This window comes from Podarcis filfolensis (genome assembly GCF_964270895.1).
Source record: "Podarcis filfolensis genome assembly, chromosome: 9".
NCBI classification, from domain to species: Eukaryota; Metazoa; Chordata; class Lepidosauria; order Squamata; family Lacertidae; genus Podarcis; species Podarcis filfolensis.
The window spans coordinates 63,830,552-63,851,332 of record NC_139610.1 but is presented as its reverse complement, the minus strand read 5'-3'; the positions used below and the strand labels follow the sequence as shown (position 1 = coordinate 63,851,332).

The 20,781-nt window shown below is 41.4% G+C and overlaps 1 protein-coding gene across 4 annotated transcripts in view; it reads right to left on the bottom strand.

The window, feature by feature from the left end:
• WDFY3 (WD repeat and FYVE domain containing 3) overlaps window positions 1-17,446 on the bottom strand; it is a 155,035-nt gene extending 137,589 nt beyond the window's left edge. For 2 of the 4 annotated variants that reach the window (XM_083631517.1, XM_083631519.1), the window contains exon 1: window positions 16,550-17,446. The gene's annotated coding sequence lies outside the window, so the exon portion shown is untranslated. The remainder of the gene's footprint in view (window positions 1-16,549) is intronic. The other 2 variants (XM_083631520.1, XM_083631521.1) reach the window with 1 other exon arrangement.
• Between the last annotated feature and the right edge of the window lie 3,335 nt (window positions 17,447-20,781).

Below are 20,781 nucleotides of genomic sequence, written 5' to 3'. Positions count from 1 at the left end.
TACAAGATCTCAAAGTAGCTGTATTGCTACAAAGGAATTTCAGAAATAGACTGGAAAGAGAAGCTGCTGAATTGCAACTCATTACCAAACTTAAAACCATGGAGAGACCTGGTCTGAACAAAGACATTGGATTCTTATCTCATTATACATGACAAAGCCATTTTTCACCTTCTCACCCCTTGCTTTTTCCTGTAAGACCTATTGCAGTCGTTAAGAGTCGTCAACAGGCTCATCTCAGCTATCTGCCAACCACCCATTCCCACCACCCTTCTGAGTAATACCCCTCCCCACCTTCTCACTATATAGAAGGATCTGGCAACTTCTGTTTCAGTGTATCTGAAGAAGTGTGCATGCACACGAAAGCTCATACCAAGAACTAACTTAGTTGGTCTTTAAGGTGCTACTGGCAGGAAAAAAATTTTTTTGTTTTGTCAAAGTAGAAAAGTCACTGATCCAGGGACAGTCCACAGATATATTTGCCTATTCTGACCTCTTTTTCTTAATGGCGACTTCACCTGCTCAGGCTGAACAGAAAAAGCATTTTGGTTCCAGAAATTCTTTCCAATTGTGTAGATAAAATATAACTGAAAGAATTCTACAGGATAGGGTATTTGTGTGAAAACAAACCAGATCCAATGATCCCTAGGCATGCACCTCCAAATGGCGCAGATATCAGGCGCCATCCTGGCACCTAGGCAACTAGACTTGGTCGAAAGCCTGATGCAAAATGCACCTGCTGCCTGGATAATTTCGAACACTGTGGAGATGCTGTGTTTGCAGAACCCAAAAGTTACCTATACATCTAGGATTCCTAACTTCCAAAGTAACGCGATAAACAAAGACACATAGATCTTGCCCACCAAGGACTTACATCAAGAGCGCAAATTACACTTCTATTAGGTATTATTTCTTTTGAGCAGCCAAACAATTCCAGAATAAAGACAGGGCATTATTCATGCACTGAACTGTGCCAAAATTCAGCTCCCCACAAATGCATGTGTGCCACACTAAACACTGCCTCAGGTGCCATGACTAAAGAAACAAAGAGTGTAAATGTAATAAAATAAATAAAAAGCAGCCACATGCATACTGAGACAAATGAAATGCCAAATGATGACTAAAGACAGCAAGGGCATGAGCAATCTAGTGGCCCAATTCCCATTGCTCAACTGTGGTGAAGGGCCAGCAAGTGTTGCAATCTAAAATTTCACTTTCTGTATCCACAGCAAAATGAAGACTCATGTTTACCCACATATTGAAAGAGTGAGGGTCATGGTAATATGAAAAACAATGGAGCTACTTGCATAGAGGTATCTCTCCTAAAACTGCTATCACTGATGGCTCAATTAGCACAAGCATTTCTGGTTGCCAGATGGAACAATGCCCCCCCCCCCACTGAATGCTGTTCTAGGGGTTCTCTTGACTCTCCAGAGTGGATGGGGTTTGTGTGGGTGGCACAGTGGGAGTCCTTCTGGATTCTGACAGTGTGCTGTGTTAGTTGTGCCACTGACTTTTATATCATTTCTTGAATTCTAGTTGCCAACCTCAAGAGAATGAAATCATTTCCTTCCCAGGATTTTATTGGGGGTGGGGGTACTTTCACTGGGTTAGGCTAGATTATTAGTAACCACAGTATTGTAAACAAAGAAAGTTGCTTCCAGAACTGTTGTCATCTTCAGAAAAATAAGGCTATACGAAGACTTAGCTTTGCTAGCACAAACGTTGTATAATCAGTAACATATCAACAAGTAAACGTAAGACATTCATTACAAAGCACACTCTTTTCCAGACTAAAAAAATAGGGGTTACATTAGGGGGCATGACAGAGATTGGCAGGTGCTCACTTTCCGGTGGTAGAGAGTGTCTATGAAACAGCATTTATGATGACACTATTTCCTGGTGCTCTGCTGCTATTAAATTTTGAATAAGATTAGTCAAATCCACAAAACTTTTCTTCTAAATTTTGTTGTTGTTGTTTGCCTTCTCTCAACTTCTCTTTTTCACATTCCAACATGGTTAGTATAATTTGCAGGAATAAAGTGCAGCAAAATGCTTTCTTCTCTAAAGATAAGAGTCAAATTATTAAAAAGATGTATAATAAAACTTTAGGGACAACAACAGGCTCACAGGATATGCCATACCACAGTAGCACTTATTAAAGCTACAAGATGTGAAGCTGCAATAGGCTCACTCACTCTCTCCTCTTAATAAAAAATAAGTAATAGACTTAGACCAACATAAAAGTTACTGCTAATGTAGAACATTTGTGCAAAGCTAGAAAAAGCATTTAGAAGAATTCCAGGTGCATTCTACTGAGCCAACTGGAAAATACGTAGTTGCTCAGATATCATAGATGTTTCACACATTACTTGTTCCTGACAGATTAACTGGGTTACAGATGTCTTCCACTGACATTTAAACAAAGCAAAATAATTTAGAAAGAAATTAGCTAAATTGAATTTTTAAGAAAGGTACAATTCAGCATGGAGTTTAAAAAAATTATCCAGCAATTCTCTGAAATATCACCACTACAATGTAAAGCTACCCCTTCAGTCAAAAAGTTAATTTAGCCTGAAATTAAGAGAAACATTTCTGTCATTACTTGGGCAAAAGAGTGAAGAAGTTATTTCTCAAAATCAATGTGACGATGACTAATGAGGGATTTTAGGTACACAATGAAGCAATTTCCTATTTTTGTAATAACAAAATCTACAACTGCTATGGTGACTATTCAAGTTATGACAGGGATTGCTAAATTCTAGGCATCCAGAAATACAAATTGCTGAAAAGGGCAGAAATAGCATGTGCATCACCATTTATACATGGTGTGGGTAGGACCCAGCCTCCTCCTCTTATTGCCTTAGTTCCTATTTTTCCTGTTCCAAGTGCATCTCCCCTTTCTTATACACGTTTCTTCTTTGTGCTCATCACTTTCCTTTCCCCTTAAAAGCCTGCCAAGGATGAAGGATCTAATGGAAAACTGTTTCCCAGAGCACAACTCTATGACCTCTTACAATACTAGCAACCAGCTATGGAAGATATGATGTAGTAGTAACAGCAACAAGAACAATGGGTATGATCATATGCAATTGCTCTCCATGACTCTGAATAACCACAACAAGCAAACGGTCTTTGAGGAAGGCATCCCAAGCAAAGGTACCTTTTAATCAAGTACTTCCAGGATGGAAGGATGAGAAAGCATTAGCTAGAACAGGCTCTCTTACCACCTAAAATCACAAGCCCCCTTCGCTCCAAACTTGCATTAAAATTTGCTACACTCCAGGTTACGTCAAAAGTTCTTTCTACACCAGTTTTCCTTCCATCTTATTTAACAATCCTGATTCAATCAATCAATCAGCGAGCAGAAAATCCCAGGGCATCCTTGTTTATGTGATTCAGATGAGAGAATCTGTACTCAAATGGTGATAATTATTGAATTCTGAACAATGAACTTTGGCATGGACGGCCTGTATAAGACTCTATTTGATTTTTAATGCAACTCAGGAAGTTCCCAATTCAAATTCCCCCAATGAAGATACTAGGTGGCCTTAACAGAGGCTTCATCTTCAGACTCAAGCAAAGGCCTTTCGTGGCGCCCAAATGGTCCATTCCCACCACTGAAGTTAGGGTCACCATGCAGTCTGCAAATCTGCCCCAAAAGGTTGGTAATCCCTGCCCTATGGGACTGTTATGTGGTTAACTGAAAGTATGAAGTGATTTCAAAGTCCAGAAAAGTGTAGGGTTAAATGATGTATGGTGTTGTTATTAAAGGAAGCATAGTGACCAACTGCAAATTTAGGTTTCATGACACATTCCACCTCCACATAAGAGCAAATGGAAGAATGAGAATATATCTGTAAAGTATTACACACTGGCAGTACTATGTAATTTATTAATGGCTCTACTGTTCTCATGCTGTGGGGTTGACAACACTGTCATCACCAAACCTGCCAATACAATACAAAAAGTACCATTAACCTTTTATTGAATTTAGCAAGTCACAGTAGGTGCAGCATTTCCATCTGGCACTGCCATTTCTAATTTGACAGCTTCTTTAAAAGCTTTCGGGGTCTGAACAGCAATGCAAGGCACTCTGGAGTAAGGGACATTTTCTAGAACAACACTGCAAGGCAAATGCTATTTCTGAGCAGGGGCTGCAACACAAACGCCCTGTCAAAGTAGGTAAGTGATGGTGAAGAATCAAATAGTAGTAAATAAGGTTTTGATTACGAATAACGCAAGAGACTGAAGTTAACAAGGAAGGAATATTGCATGTTCATGAGCCAAAGCTACCCACATGCACTACAATGTATTATGGACTACAGTAATGGTTCCATTTAGTTGATTCAAATCTCCTTCAGTCCTAAGACTCAGCTAGCTACACAGCTGCAAATAAAACGTTTCAAATGTGTTGTAGAGTGCAATATACAAATGTGACACTAGATGGTGACAGCGAGCTACGCAAAATTCAATGTATTTTTCAAAACAAAATTTTAAAAAACATTTTCGCAGTGTTTGTGTGTGTGTAGATTCCACCCAAGTTGCAGATGTAATTTTCACAATGATTAAAAAAATTACCAAGAGTTTGATGAAGACAGAACACTGGCCACTTTTAGGGAACACAGCCATGGGCCCACACACATTCCTTAATAGTTGTATATAATCGGTCCAGATCAGTTACACATGTCAAAGAGTGGGGAATGCCTGATCAAAAATGAAGGGGAGCAGAAAGGAACGCCTGATCATCCACCATGTTTGGGAGACCTAACATTACAGAAAAGGGAATTTGCAACAGGCTGGGAGCATGCATCCCTATGGATGGCTCCCCATTTGCCATATTAAATAATAACACCCAATCAAAGATCATGGCATACATATTTCTCTAGACGGTATGGGGAGGGATACATGTAAATCAGAAACTAAACTACATGAGATAAAATCCCAACATACTGTGTAGAAATGAGCAGAATCTTCTTGTCCCTTAGAGACACTTAAAGTATGCTATTGTTTTTCTGCAATAACTGAATTTGTTAACCATTTCCACTGTTGTGCTATTATCATTAATATAACAACAGAGGCATTGCTGCATGTCCTCTGCTCTGAGAAGCATGGGCAGTAAAAATAGGGAACAGGACTTTTGTAGTTATAGCAGCCACATTTGGAACTCATTACACAGGAGACTGGTTTGACCCAGACTGCCTCCCAGGGAAAGTGGGATTTCATAATCCATATTCTGCACCTTACGTAGTGACTCTTACCTTGGGATAAGGAATTTTTCTGTGTATTGTATAAATACATTCCTTCCCCCTTTATACTAGGTGCCATGTTCTTCAGTGTGCTAGCTTTATTAATAAATAATAATTCTTAGATTAAGCGAAAATCCAGACAAAAAAAAAGTCGTTGAGCTTTTTTTCCACCTGGATTTCTGCCTGGACACTGCTTCCAACAGCAGTATTCTGGGTATGGAATTTCCAGACATATGGCAACCCTATATTAGATTTATATACTACCCCTCATCATAAGATCTCATGCGGGTTCACAGGGCTTTAGCCCCAAGATTTGATTTCAGTTTTCTATCTGTGTGATTGTTGGGGGGGATGGGATTCTCGGAATGCAAAGAATAATTGCAGAGGCCAAAGTGTATGTGCTCTTGAATTATATACTTAAGGTTTCCTTTATGCATATCGATCTGCTGCTTATGCACTGCTTTAGCCCCTTGGATTCAGAGTATAACAATAAACAATGTGACTCCCTGATCCCCATCCCTGCAGTGATAATCTAGCATTATACTACACTCTCTGACCAAACCATTCGAACCGGAATATTTCCTGGTGTTTGCTGGTTGTAGAACTTGCCTTGTTGCAAGCTGACGAGCATGGTTTGAACTATGAAAAGGCGGCATACGATGTACGTATTTTTTGGCCATGTGCCTAAGGTCGCAATTTCAAAAGTAAATTACGTATAAGCAGTGAATTTTTTCAGAGGGTACTCAAGAGTACACAGTACCGGCACCTCTCTCTTTTTGGTGAAAAAGTGTGACACTTACTGTAACAACTTCATGGTGAGCACTGGCACCTGTTTTTCTAGGGAAAAAAGCACTGTGTATTATAAGTGGCAGGCCCACTGTACAATGATAAAGGAAAGGCAAGAATATGCGCTCTCTCTCCCTCTGTGTTTGTGTGTGTGCCTCACAAGCATGCATGCACACACACAGTTACTCTTTGAAAGACTGAGAAATGGCACATGGAATGTGTTCAGTTAGTTATTTCTCATCATAAAGACATCAGGCAAAACTGAAGCTGGAAACTGCTTTTGTGAAATATACCAATTTTTCAAGTTTAAACAGTTTTCTTAATCTATTTCAAACCCTATCTCGCAATTTACACCTAATTCACATCCTGTGTCAGTATAAAACTAAGGTATTGTAAGCAACAGTTGTGAAGACTTCTTTCCAGTAAGATAAGCAATTGCATATGCTACATCTGCTGATTGAAATGCAACAGTCCAGCAAACACTAGACTATAAAATTTTCCAAATCCCTCTGCTTGGTCCAATATACAAGTATAACGACCCCATCTAAACACATACCTCTCTATACATTTGTTGACTGGTTGATTCACCATCCTTCACCAAATTTGATTTCAGGGTAGTTTACAAGATCCTACATATACAATCGTGTAAATACACAGTAAAAAGAGTGAACAGTCAGTAACATTTTATATTGATTAAATTTTTTTAAAAGAATGGATTTATTTATTTTTTTAAAGTTCCTACCTGGTGCCTATAAGAAAATAATGTTTGCTCCGGGAATAGACACCATGGCTGAAAAGGCCTCCCTGGGAGTCAGAGAGTTAGTGTGTGTTTTTGTGGCTTGGTTGCTGATTTTGGGAGCAACATTCAAGTTGGTGACATCTCATCCTCCTCCTGCCTACACATGAAAGGTACTGTCCACAGCATGAGACACAAAGTTATTTAAATGTGGGTGCAATGTAAGGGAAAAGGGAAGCTAAGTTCAAATACCTGCCAGACATTACCCTTTATGCCCATGGGCCCAGTCCTAAAGTCACATGCACTGAACATTTAGAGGGGAGGGATCACATCTGAAGAGGATCTGATTTCCTCTCATTGTACTGATCTACATTAGTAGTACATTCCCTGGTTTAGGGGGGATAAGTAACAAAAAGAGAACAGAAAAATGGGGAGAGAGTGTAGTAGAATGTAAAAAAAAAATGTAAAGGTAAAGGACCCCTGACAGTTAAGTCCAGTCACAAATGACTCTGGGGTTGTGGTGCTCATCTCGCTTTACAGGCAGAGGGAGCCAGCGTTTGTCCACAGACAGTTTTTCTGGGTCATGTGGCCAGCATGACTAAGCCGCTTCTGGCGCAACGGAACACTGAAACCAGAGCAGCGCACAGAAACACCATTTACCTTCCCGCCAGAGCGGTACCTATTTATCTACTTGCACTTTGACATGCTTTCAAACTGCTAGGTTGGCAGGAGCTGGGACCGAGCAACGAGAGCTCACCTCGTCGCGGGGATTCGAACTGCCAACCTTCTGATCGGCAAGCCCAAGAGGCTCAGTAAGGAAGCTAAATAAAGTTCTGTTATTTCCCAGAACTTTGTTAAACTTCCTTACACTCTACTTCATGTTTTTTTTCTGAAATATCAAGTGTCAATTATTTCAAAAATTAAATCATTTTTCTGCCCCTGATATGCTGGTGCCCTAACCATGTGCTTAGTCTGCCTATTGGGTAATCCAGAACTACTGTCAAGTGATAACTTACTGCACTACTACAAGTGATTATGTAAACTGGCCTCAGCAGAGAATGACAGCAATTTTAGGCAATAAGTAAATATATTTTGCAGATACACAAGATAGTATTTTCACTTTCTCCCAGGAGAGAAAAGAGGAAGAAACCACTAGCAGCTTTCTTTTCTGGTAGCACTGAAGAGCAATTTCAATCTTGCTAATACAGTCAACGTCATCTAATTGCCTGCTCAATCTTACTTAATCAACCAGAGGACAGTTTCTTTCATATTTGTTTGAAGAAATTCAGTTTATCATACTTTATTGGGATTTCCTTCTGCTAATCAAGATAAAGCATTCTTATGAAGTTCCCAGTTACCAAACAGAATCAATTTTAAAAGTCAGCTTCAGAAGAAATAAAAAATACCTTAAACTAAATTAAAACCATGGACACCCCACTTTTACCAAGGATAGCTGGAAGAAGAGTTGGCAACAGCAGTCCTAGTCTTCCCCATGTGCATGTTGTTGTTCCCCTCCCCAAGCATTCAAACAATTTATAGAAGCCATTAATCTTCTATCTACCCACTAAAAAGGATTATACATAAAAATACACAAATACAGAATATTCATCTAAAGGATTATATATAAAAATACACAAATACAGAATATTCATCTATCTTATATCTCTAGCACCTTCCTTTTTAATGTATCCCAAAATAGAATTTCTGTTTAATCATCCAATGTCACCTTTCCCACTCATTTTCTTTCCTGCATATGCTTCCTTCATCTAAGGAGAACTATAAATCAGACACAACTGCAAATCCTTGAAGCAGTTTTCATTTACCATCACCTTCAGTTACAGACAAAGACAGAAATTATTCCTTCTATACCATTAACGATTCTGTCTGCACCTCCAGCATCTGCTATCTATAAGGACGTAAAACACATACATTTGAATAAGGATTAAAAAGTGCCCATGGAATGTTTGTTTCAGGGGGGAAACCTCACATATTCATCTAGGAAAAAAACCCTCATAAAGTGTAGCGATAGAAATTACTCTTCAAGCAGAATTGCAAATTTCAGCTGGTCCATTACTTTTTTCTTACTTATCATGTAACCCTGAAATAATATGTTAGGTTCTTATAGACTATAAGCATGTATGCATATTCTCAAGTGATGACCCCCACTACCAGGGCACAAGTTGTTTTTATTTGATCATATCAATTAGATACTCTTTTCTCTGAGTTATATTTAGTTTCCATAGTTTACATCAGAAACAGATGTTAAGTAGCATGCTAATATCCAGGTCCCTCTGGATCATAAAAAGGTGTTACACTTTCCAGACTTCAGGTATGGAGGCTGATAGAAGGACAGCTTACATATTTTTGCTAGACCAGCAATTTCACAATTAAGTTTGTGGTTTTTAAATTTGTCAATAAGGCCTAAACTTTAGACTTTATCTGCTTGCCTCAGAACTTCAAACACTTTCTAAGAAAGCTAGTTCTGGACAAGGATCCGCCCTACATATTCTGCAGTGCAGGCAGATACAAAGAATTCATTCAGCTTCTCTGTAGTATCCTATAGCACACCTATGTGACCCCTTGTCCTCCAAGGGAGTCTTAATGATATGCAGAACTGTACTCGCTCTGATAATTTATAGATTCTTTAAAAGCAGCACAAAAACTGCTCTGCTGACTCTCTTAAAAACTGAATTAGGTCACATACATACATAATTTTAAGCGTATTCCATCTTTCCACAGTTCCACAACAGGGCTTCCAGGACTCACAGCCAACTTGCAGAACATTTTTGGAATTTCCGTAATGAAGTAATGATTACTTAACACTGAAACACTGTACATGTAGATTCAATTCTCTCTTCTCTATACAACTTAACCAACAGATTAGTTAATATCCAATATCAATGCTACAATTATACCCATAGTAAGAAATTTATTCCACAGTTCATATTAAGAACTTAGCAAAAAGGTAACTTTCCCACAAAGTAGCAGGAAAAGGAGGAAAACTTAACACTAACAAAACTGAACTTCCTTTAGCTGCAGTATCTAAGAGTAAGTATACTGTATCACCGCACTGTACATAAAACAGCCAACATGTTCCAACTAACGCCACACTCAAATCCCCTTTCAGTGGGATTTAAACACTAGCTTCAAAATAATATACTACACACTTTGCATATTAGCATATGTGCTACATAAGAAAGTCTAAAAAACAAACATGGGAGGGTCTAGTTGAAAAAATGAAGGGGGATATGAAGAATTGTTCTGGGACACATTCAAAGAACTGTCTTCAAATTTGGCTACAGGTGCAACTCTGGGGCCATGCATACCCCCTCCCACAGTCAATATAAATATGAATGAGAATTTGGACATAGCATAGAAGTAAGTGGTCCTATCCGAGCTCTCTCTCTCTCTTTGCCATGAAAAAGCAACACTTATCTGTGTAGATCTTGCCTATGTTGCTTCTCATTAAAGGTTATTTCTTCATTTTCAAATATCTGTAATGGCACCAGATTCTGAGGCAGCTAAACTAGTGATTATGACACTTCAGAGAACACTTCCTTAAAGTTGCCAGTCTCCATTAATGGGGAGCAGGGAAGGGGGAAAGAAAGATTGAACTTAGCATGCTTTGGTAAAAGTATAGCTAGGGCAACCAAACACAGATTATTTCATAAACTGTGGTGTGGTTTTCCACTGTAAATTATTTGCTTAGAAATCACAATTTGGTCATGGAAATAAAGCAACAAACATCATGTGGCTGTGTGAGCAGTGCCAAGAACCCTAAACTGCAGAGTTTAAACAAAATAGCCTTTATCACTGAACTAATCATTAGCAAATGCGGAAAGCTGCAACCAAACGCCTGCAGGTTCATCCAACAGCAGTGCACAGACACCTCTGGCTTGCATCATTTCTTTCCAGATTTCTTGTAGAACCCAGTGGTGTCAATGTCACAATTATTCCTGAGACAGAAATGAGGAGGAGGGAGAAGGTGGATGCTAAATTAACAGAATGGAGAAAAGCAAGGGTCTTATGCCAAACTATTCACCTTCCTCTATCAATATGTGCAATTTCAATCTTTAAATGTAAACAGAAATTAGTCACATGCCCAACACTCACTGCCCAAAAAGAAGTGACATTTATAGCAGAAGAGCTGAGAACAAACTGTCAGAAAGTCAGACGCAATTATATTCAAGTGTCAGAGGAAATTCTGTTTAAAGCAATGAAGTTCACAACTGTACAGGTAAAGACTGCAGTTCTGTAAAAAATTAGTGCTCTGAAGTTACAATCACATGTGTCTGTGCATGGAATTAAATATCACCGGCGCCAGCACCATCATGGCAGAAAAACACTGATCCAAGGTAAGGAGTCTCACAGGTCCATATAAGGCATGCCCACCAAATCATTCACCACAAATTAAAACTGACATTAGTTTCTATTGCTTGCACTGTAAAGACAAAACACCAATCCAGCACTTGTCAGAGCCACCATAGCACAAAAACATGGATTCAGGTCACAGAACTTCATGCTCATGGATCCTCATGATTTTCACAAGGAATCCCTCTAAAACCACAATCAAATCACAGTTCATATCTGTGTCCACAGATGCGTTCTGCGGTATTGGGGGGCGGATCCCATGTAACAACCATAAAAATCAATGAGGGTCCCTGTCTAAGGTGAGGTTTTCTTTACCACTGTAAACACTGTTCCAACGCTATCCACAGAAATCAATGCCAGCTTTATTCAGTTGGTGGCTTGGGGGACATGCCTTGTAAAAATCATGGGGAGGTATTAAGCATCACCCCCCCAAAAAAAAAATAACCTTTCCATCAGCTTTTTGGCTTGCCAGACAGAACAATTTCTCTCTCCTTCCCTTCCCGCTGCACTATTCTGAGAGTTCCACCCACCACCCCGAGCCAATTTCAGGGGGCACAAGGCCATGCAGAGAGAGGAAAGGGGGAGAAGCTCCATTGTGCAATCAAGAGTCCCTTTGCTGGGCTTTCACTGACAGAGCTCATTAGATGAATCCCACCCAGGATGATTTGTTCTGTGCCATGACAGTGCTGACAAATGCTGGATCTGCAGGTTTTTTTTTACAGGTCAGCCCATGTGGCCTGTTCTTTGATGGTGGCCTGGGGGAAATCCCATTTAAAAATTGTGCAAGTGTAACTTTTATACTTTTATATTCTGCTTTTTCCATGCCCTGCAACAGCCATTTTCTAACTAAGATCCACAACACACACAATTCCACATGTGCCAACAGGAACAGGAAGTTTAGGCACTCCTAGTCTAATCCATCTAGAATGAAGCATGAAGAGAAAAAATTGGTGGAGGTGGGAGTAATCACTTGCATTCAGTGTTAGAAACTGAGATATGAAAGCTAGGAGCTAAATGGCACCTTAAACCTAGGTTATGGGCGCAACAACGGAATGTCTAGGCATGCTTTGTTATAACAAGAATACAAAGCTGAAAATGAATGAACTGCAGCTAGAATATTATGTTCATTTTTTGCATGGTCTAGTCCTTGCCTTTCCCACCCCCCTAATACTCTTAGGAGGGTCTCTTCTCCAGTCTTCAAAGAGTTTCTGGAAGTGGGGAGGCAGAAAAGCTAATGAAATTCCCTGTCGCAAAATGTGCCTAAAACAATAGGAGTTTTGAACGCCGCTTGCAATACCATGTCAATATGTGCTGACAAATACTTCCAACTTTTCATAGAACAGGCACTAAGAACTGCCTTTACATTATAAATATTCTTCTCTTCAAAACAAGAAGTTTGTAATGGTGCAACCAAGTTGAGACGTGGGACTACATACACCCACAGGTGAATGCTGATTCCAATGTAGCTACCACATGCCCCAAAGTGGGCTTTTGTATACTACAAGCTGCTACATCTATGTTACCCAGGCACTAACATACCTTGTTTGAAAAGATTCGCTTGACTTTGGTAAACAAAAACAGACTGCTAGCACCACAGTATTAGAATGAGGTGAGGAGCAACACCGCAATGATACAATAACATTTTGCATGCAGAAGGTTACAAATTCAGCTTCTAAAGATCTCCAGGGCTGCAAGATTGAAAGAATCCAAAGTAGCAGGGTTGGGAAAGACCTAAGGCAAGGTAAGCCAAAGGTCTGCCTTGGGGTAATGAATTGGGCGCGTAAACCTCAGCTCTGATGTTTCAAAAGTGAGTTGATGTTTTATTCCAAATTATTGTAGGATACTACTATACAAGAATCAGGGGGGGAAAATCAAAATATTCATACAGAGAAGTATTTGTCTGTTTACTTTCTAGTTCAACATAGAGTTTAAATTATAAACCTCTCCTCTTATTTTTTTATTATTTGCACATTACATTAAGCCATAAACCATGAGCTACTGTGAACAAGTAGTGCATATGGCCCAATTGCTTCTGTTTCACTCCTCCCCTAGCATGAGAGCAACACCCATTAAACATGGCTTACCATGCCATGTGAACTCGGATCATGGTTTGTTTCTCCTTAAGAAAACCACAATCATCAAGCCAAGAAACAAAGCACATTTCTGGGTTCAAATGACATGTCAAACCAAAGTCTGTGGTTTGTTGCTCTCACTTACACTGTAGGAGGAACAAAGCAGGAGCGATCAGGTAGTGTGCTCTAGCATGCTGCTTGTCTATTGCTTAAAATGATGTGCAACAGTGACCAGCTTTTCCAGCATCACTTTGGAGGGCACTCGTTTGTTTTTTTTTTTTATATAGCTTACTCTCTTGTTCCTGAATGCTGGGATAGTTCCACCAATTTCATTTGCATGCACCCATGCCTATTTTACTCATATATACTTTCAGTAGAATGGGTATCCCCAACCTTTGGCCCTCCAGATGTTTTGGCCTACAGCTCCCATGATCCCTAGCTAACAGAACCAGCGGTTAGGGATGATGGGAATTGTAGTCCAAAGCATCTGGAGGGCCAAAGGTTGGGGATGCCTGCAGTAGAATGTCACATATTCATGAAAAAATAGATATTTGTGTTTTTGTGATAGTAAACACCGAACATAAATGCTTCTTCCTACGCTGAAGCATTTAACAGTGTTGGTTAACCACCATATGTGGAACAACCCAATCCTTAAGTAGGAAGCTGCCATAGCTACAGAACATAAGAATTTCAAAACTTCCCTTGGTAATCATTTGCCACCCTAAATATAAACTTCATGCACATTTCCTGATATTTAACCAAGCCTTTCCTCTTTCAACACCATCAAGCATAGTCAATAATGTTTCGGTGGGAAATAGTAATTTTTCATGCACTGAGCTTAGGAATATTGTCAATATATCTGCAGAAGATGATCTATAGAGTAGATAAGCAACTTTAATTTACGGCATATATTTTTGAGTGATGGAAACTATCATGCACAACAACATGATTAGTAAAATCCTATGTCTGAGAGTAGTTGAGAAATAAGCATGGAGAATGTCAATTTTCAATAAATTAGCACATATGCCAAAATATACTAGAAACCTATATCCAAAGACAGTATTATGAGCTGTATTATGGAAGACCATTCAAAAATAGTTTCTCCTTTTTATTCATGCACCGAATTTTGGAAACTGCTGACTTGCTTATCACAGCCTCCAGTTCTAACAGTCAAGGATAGCAGATGCATTTCTTATCGCTACATGAGCAGCTGAAGTTCTGAAACAATTATTTGTAAGAGTGAACTCTGTTGTATTTATCTCAGAGGCATGGTGAGCATGGGAATAATGTATGACTGAGCTCTTTTCTTTCCAATACCAGTTATTAGCAGAGGCATGGGGGAGCGGAGTCCATCAGTCTATATACTATATACAAAAAAATAAATAAAATGGAACTAAGCCAAGCAAGATTTTAAACAGAATCCTGCACTCAGGTCACTGCAGCCTACATAGGACCATGAAACATTTCAGCTAGCTTATGAAACACATACTGCGAAACAAACTTGCAGGAATCTTCTATGGATACACTTAACACACACAAACAAGTACACAATACAATTCCTAAATTCCCTCTGACCTCACTTTTTACAATATGCTATTCCAGTCATGTATATATGCAACTCAGAATAACACTTTGTGCATCTGATGAAGTAGACTGCAGTCCATGAAAGCTTGTGCCATAATAAATCTGTTAAGTCTTTAGGGTGCGCAAGACTCTTTTGTTATATTTATGTCAGTAGTAAAAAAAAAGAGAGAGAGAGCTGTAAACCAGGCTAAAAGAGGGGAAGGAACTCCTGAAATCTTCGGAAAGATCTCTATCAGCAATAACTGCTTCAAGATTGACAGGTTTAAAGATTAAAGATTCTCTCTATAACTAGCAGAGTCATTTATCCTAACGTAACTCAACATTGGGGTGGGGGGATCCATTACAGTTCCTAATGACTAGCCAGTCTTTCCTTGCCCCCTCAGCTACACACAAATATTCCTTCATCCTCCTGAACCAACATTAAGAGCCTTTCAGACAAATCCATCTTTTATCATTTCCTACAGACCTGTCACGTAAAGCACTTTATAAAAACAAAAACAAACCACCCCTAATGGACAGGGATGGGATGCCTTTTGTTCTTTTCCCTTCATCATACCGCAGGGCACAGAAGGTTGGGAGAGATTTAAAAGTGGGGTGGGGGGAGCCCTGTATCTCCTGTTTCTGTTCCGTTCTGCTTGCCCATCTTTTTCCCCATCTCACTTCCCAGCAGCTAAAAGGAACAAAACCCATTAACAAAGGTAAAGACAGCACACTGGGGTGGGGGGGGGGGAGAAAGAAACAGAGGGATTTATTAATATTTTTTTAAGGCAATCACTGCAGGGCCAGGAAGAGGACAAGCTGCCAGCGTTTCCGTGGGCCCTTCTGTCCCTCTCCCAGAAAGCAGAAGCAGCTTCCAGAGACAAGGGGGTGGGGTGGGGTAGTGGGTGTTGCAACCTGCCCACATAGGTTAAAGTGAAGGCAAGTAATAATAATAATAATAATAATTTATTATTTATACTCCGCCCATCTGGCTGGTCTTCCCCAGCCACTCTGGGCGGCTTCCAAAAAAAAAATATTAAAATACTGTAATACATCAAACATTAAAAGCTTCTCTAAACAGGGCTGCCTTCAGATGTCTTCTAAAAGTCTGGTAGTTGTTGCGGTTCATTTATTTACCTCTCACACACAAAACACCGTTTGCTGGAGAAAACAAGGCCCACAATCTCATGCAGATCCCAAAACCTGGAGCAAAAGGGGGGGGGCACAAAAAATCTGGGGTGAAGGAGGGGGAAGATAAGAGAAAACCACCAACCCAGAACGAAGCAAACCATTGGAAAGAAGGAGGAAAAAATAATCAGGAAGTCTGGGTTCTCGTCGCCAGAAAGAAAAGAGATTTCTGCTGCTCCTGAATATTGCAGCCTAGGATAAACATGCACAGATTAAAAAAAACGAGCTAAAGCAATGCGGGTAACTGTCCGCCACCCCCAATCCCCCTTTCAAATCGAGGCGCAGGGGAAAAGAGGGTGGGGGGTGCGGGGAAAGCGACGTATAGCCAAAAGCCAGCAAGGGGGGGGGGGAGCAAACTGCTCCTGCTGCAGCATCCCTGGCCAGGGAGGCGGAGGAGAGCTCGGAGCCGCCGTTGCGGCCTAGGAAGCGAGGCGGGAGGGGGAGAGAAGGGAAGGAAGAGGGAGGGAGGGAAGCCGGGGGAGGGGAGAGAGACACCCCCTAAGTGTCCTCGGGAGCCGAAGGGTGACAAAAAATGGGGGTGGGAAAAGGGGGAGCTGAGGTTCATGCCCAGAGCTCCGTTTGCTCACCGGGGTGGTCGCTGCGCGGTTGCTGAGAGAGGTTGGAGACGCGTCCGGGATCCGCCCCACCGGCGAGGGCTTTGGGAAAGAGGGCTTGCAGTTTTTTTGAAAAAGGGTGAAATGATGATAATAATAATAATAACAACAACGACGACGACGAGGCTCCGAGGGAGGGAGGGGCGGCCGTCCGCCTCCTCCTCCTTTCCTTCTCTCTCTCTCCCTTTATTCCTGCAGCCCAGGCGGGGAGAGGAGGGGAGGTGGGCTTCAAAGCAGCGCCGCCCGCCGTCGGGCTCCCCTCAGCCGGCAGCTCCCAGCGCCGCTTCCCGCTTCCCCCATCAATCAAGGCCAGGCCTGGGCCGAGCGGGCAATCCCGGGAAACGAGGAGGAGGCGCTGCTTTCTCCGCTGCTGCTGCTGCTGCTCCGCTCCCAGCTGCTCCCGCAGCGGCTGGTGGCCATTTTAATTCGCCTGCTCCGGCCTCCTTTCCTCTGGGTGCCGCCGCCGCCCGACGCGGTTCCCTCTTTCCCAAGCGCTCGCTGGCTCCTTCCTCCGGCGCTCCTCCCTGCCGCCCTTCGCCGGCTCCCTTCGGCCCGCCTCCTCCTCAGCTTCCCTCACAGAGACGCCCCTGGGCAGGCGGGCGGGCGGACGAGGCTCCTCTAGGAAGGTCCTCCTCACCACAAAAAAGAAAACCTCAGCGCCAACAATTTTAGGGAATTTCTTCTCCTCACACTTTTAGGGGGCCAGTTCCTGAGAGGAGATAGAAAACAGGCTGTTGTGGGGCGGTGGGTTTCGAGTAACTTCTGTCACGTCTGAATGGATGTTGCGAGTCCCGCACTCGCTCGGAATTGTGTTTCTTGCAAAGGAAAGCTCTGTTTCTGCGCTGCTGCTTGGGTTTCATACCCCACGCCTATATCTATCTGTCTGTCTGTCTGTCTATCTCAGAGACTCCCTGTCATGGATGCCTTAGTTGGGATTCCTGCATTGCAGGGGGTTAGACTAGATGACCCCTGGGGTCCCTTTCAACTCTCCGATACTATTCTTTCCGACTGGAGCAATGCACGCGTTTTTTCTTCAGCAGATTTCCATCCATAATGAGACCCTAAAGGCAGCGAACAGGCACGGCAAAAACGTCTATGAAACGACATAAAGCCAATAAAAATGCACATGCATGCCCTCAGTAATATCAAATCGATCACCAGCAGATCATTTGTATATATGATATGTAATAATATATAGATAGATATGTGTAAGTGGGCATAAAGATGGTCTACACAGGTCAGCCAACTTCCTTTTCTGGCTTGCTTTGTCTCACTTCACCCCCTTGTTCCCCACATCTTCTTTTCTGTCTCTCCTCATCCCTTGGACGCAACATTCCTGACTGTTCTTCTCCATCCCGTGTACTTCCAGATGGGAGCAATTTTGCTTGCTGCCCACCTCTGTTGTGTATGGCAAGGTGATGTTGTTTCCCCACTTTCTGATTTAGAAAAAGCAACTTCTCTTATAGGGCTGCTGAGCACGATGTCAAACAGCCCCCGGGTGACAACCCAGCCACGCACCACCTTTATCTGCGCAGAGACCTAAATTTACTTTTCTGTACATATAAATTAACATAGCCACATTTGTGTCACGGGCTTGAGTCCTCCTGTAAATAGATGTGAAACAAGAATGTCTCAAACTGATGCCTTCTTTGAACAGGGGAAATGCAAGGTATTGAATTTGGAGGCAGTATGCATCAGTTGCTGGAAATCAGAATTGGGGAAATTGCTGCTGCGCTCATGTCCTATTTTTGGGTTTCCCATATGCCTCTGATTGTCAACTAGGAGAACAGGATGCTGCACTCAATGAACCTTTGGCCTCATCCAGCAGGATCATCCTTATGTTGCTATGTTATTGGGTTTTGCAGACCTAAGAAAATATTGGGTGGGAATTCTGGAGAGAGAGGGAAAAGGCAACAAACTCTTATGGTACTAGACCAGACTTGGTTTAGTGCTACTAGCTACAACTTCAACTTGTAAACTCTCCGTTTTCAAGGTGTTTCCCACATGTTGTTATAACTGAAACAAATGGCAAAGCAGGAATCTGGCATTAATGATAAGATTGACAAATAGGACATGAGAAAAAAGACAACATAAGGAAAGGGACAATTTTAGGAAAATCTGGTTTGACTTTATTGAATACGATTACACTAAAGAACTTGGACATAAATCACTAAGGACTCATGATGGAATACTTTTTTATCATGATGGTGAGATATTATATGTTAAAATAAATAAATAAAATGGTTAGATTTTGTGGGTGTGCGTTCATGTTCATGGCCACAGTTACGCTGTCACCGTAGCAAGCATGTACGATAATTTTGCGCTTTAGCATATTATTTCTTGAGTTTTTATGTAGCTGATTTTTGCACATCAGAAGGTCACATGTTTTCTGCTTCTCTTCTGCTTGTGACACTTACTTGGTTTGTGATAAATTGTTCTCTTTTTGAGTCACCATTGTGTGACCCATTTTCTTTTAGTGTTGATTCAAAATATATAGGTATGAGCTGTGTGGAGACAATAGCTTTTAGGAATTGACTCAAGTTATTAGACGCCAGCAAAATACATGTGTATCTAGTTATAACATATTTTTATGTCTGTGTTTTCAATATTTTACATTTTATTCCAGGCCTCTAAGGCAATTCCTACAACAAACCCCACCTTTATGTTTTGGTTTAGTGGGAGTTCTCCCCTGCCCCCGCCCCTGGAAATCTTTGTCTGATAAAACTTCCACAGAGTTGAAAGCAATTTCAGGGTGGATTTCTTTTTGTTCCCTAATATAGATTATGTATTATGAGTTTTATTTGATTTTTTATTATTTTATTATTATTTTTTTTATTTTTTTGCATTACCCCTGATTAAAAGCAGAGAAATTGATGCATCCAATGAATGGGGATGCGCTACAAGCTCTTTCAAGCTGCTCCCATTTCCAAGCTGGTTATAATTGCATTTCCCATTGCAAGCCATGTTTCTCAGCCATTATAGCTAAATGGAACTTCTATGTTCAGGGACAGTTTAGTTCTGAATAAAAGTGCTGAGAACAAGCAACAGGGGAACTCTCTTGCCCTTATACCCTGCTTGTAAGGTCCCTAGGGGCATTCCGTGGGTCACTTTTGGAAACTGGACAATGTGGAGACAAGTGACTTGCCCAAGACTACGTTCAGAACAGCTATGTCTTCTGAGCTCCAAATATATGCTTCTTGATACTCTCAAAGGACTCTTAATAGGTTAGGGAGACAGGGATTACCTTTGCAGAAGCCATGCTGGTTCACCTTCAGCAAGGTTTGTTCTTCTATATGCTTGGTTATTTTATCTTTAACAATATTTTCCACCAGTTTTCCAGGCACAGACGTTAAGCTAACTGGCCTGTAATTTCTAGGATCCCCCTGGATTCCTGTTTTAAAAGTTGTGTTGCACTGGGTGCTTTCCAGTCCTTAGGTATGGAGACTGATCTGAGGGACAAGTTCAGGACCCTAGCTAGGGGGTGGCAATGTGGGGGACATGCTAAATTGTCTTTAAAATACGTACATAAATACGTCTATAAATAAAAATATTGATTATTGCCTCATAAGAAAAGGTTTTAAATAGAGGGTGAATTGAATGGGGGCGGGTTGGAGGAGAGGCGGAAAGAAGAGCTAATTTCTCCATGGCTAGGGGGCACAATCTGGACGGTTCTGCCAGAGGCACAAGATCACCTAGCTACAGCTCTGGACAAGTTACATATTTGTTGCACAGCACCCCAATCTCTCAGCGGTGCAGGATTCCACAGGTTCCAGGAACTTACCCAGGGTTCTGCTTTCTCTGAATGAGGGACAGTGGAGACTGTGGTGTCTCTAGTATATATGGTTTATTTACACATACATACAATCTGAGCCAGCGACGGAGCAGTTCACAGCATTAACACGCCCAGAAGGTTTTGCTTTTCCCATAGTCACACCCTTGGCTTCTAGCAGAAGTCAAGCAGAACTCAACTGCCCTGACCTTTGTCTTTCTCACTACCAGCCGGGTGAGGGTGCCCACCCATTTGCCCTCCTTTGTTATACTAATGACCATATATAGGACCATTAACTCACCAAGAAGCTTGCCTGGTTGTTCAACAGTGGAATCCTCTTTAAGATGTTAATGGACCCAGGACCCCAGGAATCAGAAGGAACTCAGGAACCATACAAGCTAAACCACCACCACCCCAACTCACAACCCTATTTTTG